Raw genomic sequence first — 5,895 nt, forward strand, 5'->3', positions numbered from 1 at the left:
TTTTAAACCAAGATTTTCAAAAATATAAGTTTTGGCAGTACAAAATAACATAATTAAGATGAAAGGAACCTGGCTGGCTCTCTTAACCACTGGGTGGTATGCCTCTCAACGTAAACCCACAGTAATGTATTATGTAAATAAAGGCACGTCTTAGTACATGAAGGCACTGAGGTTTTAGTGTTTGGTTACAGCAGCTGTCCTTCTCGATAAGTAGAATAATAGGTATTTAGACATGACCTGCTTTTGTAACAAAATCCAGAAACCAGTGGCATTGGCTCAGTGACTGGCCAGCAGAGGGGCAAATACAACAGAGCGGGCTGGACGTTGGGGGATGTCCGTGTACTGCAGCAGATGTTCACCACGCTGTCCTGGGGGAACCTGGGAGGCAGAGCACGTATCCCCTGAGCCTGGAGGGCTGGGGAAGTAGGGGCAACTGTGAGAGCAGTCGTGCACCGGCCACTGCTTCAGGAAGAAAGACATACACTCAGGTGAGTTGGGGCAGATTTTCAAGCAGAAACTGGCAACAATAGAAAGTTCAGGGGTCAAGGGCTTTCCCTGGTTGAAAAGTTGACAGCTGTGGGACCTGAAATGAAAAATCGCTCAGAATGACAAAAGGGCCAGTGAGATTTCTGGAACAGCTCAGTCCTTCAGTAAACACCAGGTCAAGAGAGGTATTTTTCCACCTTATATTGTTCCATATCGCCTCAAGGTTGCTGTGGTTCACTTGGAGGGAAACCATGGGGATGAGGACACAAAAAATAAGGCAAATTTAATAACCATTTTAAAGCCTTGGCACCTGGAACTAACAGAAAGTAAATAGATCAGGAACTTAAACATTGTTATGAAAGAAATAGTAGTGCCAAAGGAACCTTAAACCAGGGCTAAGAAAAGGGGGTGAGGGCTGTGACTCCCCGTGGACAGGGAGATAAGGATGCAGCAGAATCCACAAGGAGAGAACACTTCTCAACAATCATTCTGTATTTCCTCGGGGGATGATGGTTAAGAAGTCCAGGGAGAGGAGCCAAGAACCACGGAAAGAAGAATCGGAGACAGAGCAAGAAATTGTCTACATCTTCACTGGTTACCCTTCACAGTATCTACCCAGAAGGATTTAATAATATCTATGGGTCATTGACTGCTATGTGTATTTTATTATTTCCTCTTCTAATTGGAAGCTTTTATTGTGGTAATCTTGAAGAAAGAACATAGAGTACCAGACCCAGGGAAAGCTGGGAGCTTAATTTGTGGGAGCCAGTGCAAAATGAAAATGTGGGGCCCTTTGTTCAATAAGTAGGAAAAACTTCCCATTAAAGCACTAAAATATAAAGCAGTAGCTTTTTTTACAGTATGTTTGACTTACCATTGTACTTTATGTTTGCTACTTAATATCATCCTAAGTAAATATTTATTTTTATTATTTATGTTTCTGTTGTGCATTGCCAGTTTTAAATGGGAATACAACAACAGTTAAGTCAGATGTGGAACTACTGAAATTATACCATTCTTATTCCGTCACTTGAACATGCACCTGTTCTCCCAGAACAGTGGAAATGTGGCATAGAACTAATTTGACTGTTTTTATTTTGCTTCTCAGTGTGTGTGCATTCTTCAGTCCTCTCTACCTTTGGTTGACAGATGAGTACAGGATGGAATGAAGGAAGGACCCGTACTTGCTCTATCTCTCCTCTTCCTTGTATGACATCATTTCAGTGTAAATGGTTGGCTAATCCAGGGAAAGAGAGCACAAGAAAAAAGGGTATAATACAGTTGCTTGGTCTTTTGTGTTTCTTAGAACACCATTATCTTCTTTCTGTGTTTGAAGCAGTTTTTGGTTCAAATGGAAAGCCTGACTTTTCCAGGCCGTTGGTGCCCTGCTTACTCAATCCTACATACAGCATACTTACCTTGCACACACACTGAGTATCACTAAACTCCCAAGCATCAGAAATCCACTGGAATCTGTGCTTATGCAAACAGGGTAGCAAGAAATGGCAGACACAGGTGTTGAGCAGACCTGCTCTGCTCGGGCGAGTGCTCCATTATCCCATTGGACTTCACTGACAAAGCACAAACTTGAAGATGAAGTGATTAGTAATTTCATAACAGAGAGATCACAGCATTAAAACATTTGTAGGGGGCTATCTGAGTGTGGGAACCTGTGCAACTGCACAAGTTCCACACCCCCGAAGCTGGTCCTGACTGGACCTGAGAGGGCCACAGTGGACATGGGCCTGGGGACCCTGGACTTTTTTAGCTAGATTCTGTGATGGGGATGGGGCCTTGGGTGATCTCCCGTGGGGAAAGGATAAGTTCTTTGTGGGGGCAAAAGAGTGAAATGGAGTTTGGGGTAAATAAAAGATATGTTATTTTGCTCACCAAAACCAGGGGGGAAATATGTTAGACGGTATCCCCCACACTTCCTCTTAGTTTGGTATGCCATGTGACTGAGGTCTGTCCAGTGGAATGTGGGCAGAAGGGATGTCCAGCAGTTCTGCTCCTGGCCAATAAAAACTTCCCCCATCATGCTCTCTCTCTTCCTTCCCTTGTCTGCAGGCGGATTTGGAGAAGCCAGCAGCGGACTCCAGTCTCCCAAAGTGATGACTGAGCAAGTTCAGAGAGGTCTTGAACCTCACCAAATATTTTAAACAACAGACACACTCCCCATGTGATGTGTGGGCTTCTTTATTACAAATGTTAGCCTCTTCCAAATAGAAGAAACTTCTACCCTCAAAATAAGCTACTTCTAACTCAGACCCAATCATCATGAAGGCTTACGTGATGAGACAAATCAAGCTAAGGACGTCAGCTGATCTTGGAGACTGGACGGATATACAGGATAATTCAAGGATGTAAAGGAGATTTTGTTGGTAGAAACCACTGGGTGCAGTGAGCACACTGGTTGATTATAGAACCTGGGCATAAGGCTGACCAGGGTTGTGTATGTTAAACAGCTATAGTTTTAAAGTTTGTGGGCCACAGTAGTTGGTTGGGGGTGAAGGGTGGAGTGAAAAAGATTAAAAGGTAAATCAATGTTATGTCTTCAGTGATACCTACGGAGCACCTCTCCACCCTCCCACTCCTTTTGTCCTTATCAGGACACCTTGTTTATTTCCATTATCACACTTGTACACATTTGAATTATACGTCTACTAGCTGAATTAATTCTTCATTGGTTTACCCAGTGTAATGTGCCTCATAAGGTCAACTTTTTAGTTTTCTTAATCCTTGTGTCTAACAGAGTGTTTAGCACTGAGTGAGGGAATACATGAATACACACATGCACAGATGCACGAACTGTGCTCAACCATGGGACGTTTAACACTTTGGACCCTCCCCTGTTGCTTCCTGCCTCGTCCCCTGATACTGCACGAGTGGCTGTCCCATATCTGAGTTGTGTGACTGGGTCCCTGATTTACACAGTGAGATCCCCACCCTATCATGCTCCCCCCTGCAGAGACTTGCCTGCCATTCCGACCTTTGCTCAACAGCTTCCCCGTCTCTGCTGAGACAGATACCGTTGCCTTTCTCCCCTTAATTTAGATGCTTTGTTCTTAGTACTTGCGCCCCTCTTTTCATTCCTCATCTATCTTCAATTCACCATCTAGTGTGTTGGCAACCCATATAACTGACCCTTGTTTCATACCCAGGTCCAAGATCACATATCTTAGCAGTGAATGTGAATCCAAGTGTGCCCAGAGGGCGCTGTCTCTGAGCCTTCTCGCTCCAAATTTCCTTAGTATTCAGGCTCAGCTCCTAAGCTAGTATGGCTCATATCAAACACGCACCCTTTATGAAATAAAAATAAAACTCTTTAAAAACAAGGAGAAATGATTTAAAAAATATTTTAGTGCTGAAAGAAAAAGTGATGCCAATAATTAGCCACTAACCTCAGAGAAGGGCTTGGGGAGGCTAGGAATTGTGTGTGTATTCCCGATATCACACCCAGTCCCCAACACCGTGCTATGCATGACAAGTGCTCAATAAATATTTCCCTATGGGTTGTTCAGTTACTGTGACTAAGCCTTCATAATTTTGACAACTACTGATGTAGTAGAACATGCCACAAAGTCTGTTCCTAATTCCAGTTCTCTTTAGCAGCCTTGGCTCGTTCCCCACATGATTATGTTCTGAGGTCTCTTACCGCCACATTTCACCACGGTTTTGACAGCAGTGACTTGGCCGAGTGAACGTATGCCCGCTCAGGAAATCGTTTCAAGTGGAGGGATTCGGGGTCCTTTCAGCTGTTAGTCAAATCTGTATCATTATTTACTGTAAAACGTAAAACACCAAGGTCTCAAACATTTCTTCTCTCATTGAACTTACACTAGACAAGCTATGTGACAGAGCATGGAGGGACCATAAGGTTGGTCACTCGGAATTTGTTTCCTCAAGAATTCTGGTCTTTCCCTAAATTGCGGATAATTGGAACTGATGGGCTTATTGACTTCAAGGGAATTAAAGGCATGGGGCTAGAGATTCGGTGCTTTCACAGGAACGTACCCTATGCAGTAGGTGCAAAAGACTGGGAAGTTATTAGGTATCTGTTTTGAGATAAACACTTTGCTGCTACTTAGATTCTGCAACTTTTTTTTCAGGATTAAAAAAAATTGTTCTATTACAGTTGTCTCCAATTTCCTCTCTACATACTGTAACTTTTTCATTATATTTTCAGTTGGTTGCCATGGAAATGATTATGATGTCACAGAGGATGGTGACTTCTTATAATCTATAAGAAGCAAGAGCAGATGTGCTTGTAAGACTTTCATAATCTACAAGAAGCAAGAGCAGATGTGCTTGTAAGAAACAAAGATCTTGTTTTCATACAAATGTTCTCAAAATAAAACACAAAGGAAAAAAAATACCCAGAGCACATAATGCAAAGAAAAAGAATTGCTTCTAAATAGAATGTTTTACAAAGTTTTCCATAAAGTCTCAGCTGCTGCTCAAAGCACAACCAGCTTGCACATGGATAGCAGACGTGAAATTACAATATTCACAAAATTAGTATTCAGGTTGTACGAGCCCCCTTTTCAAAGGCTCCAAGCATACTTTATGCATGCACAATTATAGAAGCAGGTAACGAGAGAGATTCTGATTTTCCCCTATTGTTAGGATTGTACTTAGCTAGATAAGGTTTGATAAATTTGCTTTGTTAAAAATAAATCTAAGCAATAATTTATTAATTCTATGGAAAAGATCTTTTGGCTTTTATTACTGGATACATTGGAGAGTTTTTATAAAACACACATTATTCTTTCCTTGGACTTGGGTAGCAACCCATCAATTTGTAGTAAAGAATCAAAGCTCAGTAACAATAATCTTCAAGCTATAATATTTTTTACAATTTTATTACTTCACATTGCAATTAATTCTACTTCAATTATAAGAGATTTTTTATAAGGATATTCAAAGTTTATGACTATGACCTCCTGAAATGCATGGATAGGATAAACAATATATCAAATGAATGGGTTGTGTCAAAATATGATATATTACAATGCTTTCATTACATCACTTTACATTTATTCCTATACCTTGATGATCATTTGTCGATACCTTCCTAAGATAATTCTTCTGATTCTCAAATATGATTCGCTAAAAGCTAAAATATTTCTTAGAATTTATCAAAGTTTAAATGACAATGAAATTAATTATAATAAAGTTCTCAATCCCTGAGGTAAAAAAATCCAACTTGCAAAACAGGTTTGACAATAAAAATTTAGGATTTTTATATAGCTAAATGAAATATATGAACTGAGTGGAAAAGAGGTAAAATAACAACTCTGACAATCCCTAAAATGTATTGCTTCTAAAGAAATCTACTGTTGAACGCTCTTTTAAATGAAAATATAAAAGATGAGACTAGGATACATCAGGCTAGAGTTCTACATTACT

The 5,895-nt window shown here is 40.5% G+C and overlaps 1 long non-coding RNA gene across 1 annotated transcript; it reads left to right on the top strand.

Moving 5' to 3' along the window:
• Nucleotides 1-227: 227 nt before the first annotated feature.
• Nucleotides 228-4,006, top strand: LOC119039000 (uncharacterized). The gene is made up of 2 exons (XR_005080521.2): nt 228-488; nt 2,554-4,006. It is a non-coding gene; the product is annotated as an uncharacterized LOC119039000 (long non-coding RNA).
• The last annotated feature ends 1,889 nt before the right edge of the window (nt 4,007-5,895 follow it).

The sequence above is a fragment of the Artibeus jamaicensis genome, unplaced genomic scaffold (assembly GCF_021234435.1).
Source record: "Artibeus jamaicensis isolate MK-2021 breed Jamaican fruit bat unplaced genomic scaffold, CSHL_Jam_final contig_1015, whole genome shotgun sequence".
Classification (NCBI taxonomy): Eukaryota; Metazoa; Chordata; class Mammalia; order Chiroptera; family Phyllostomidae; genus Artibeus; species Artibeus jamaicensis.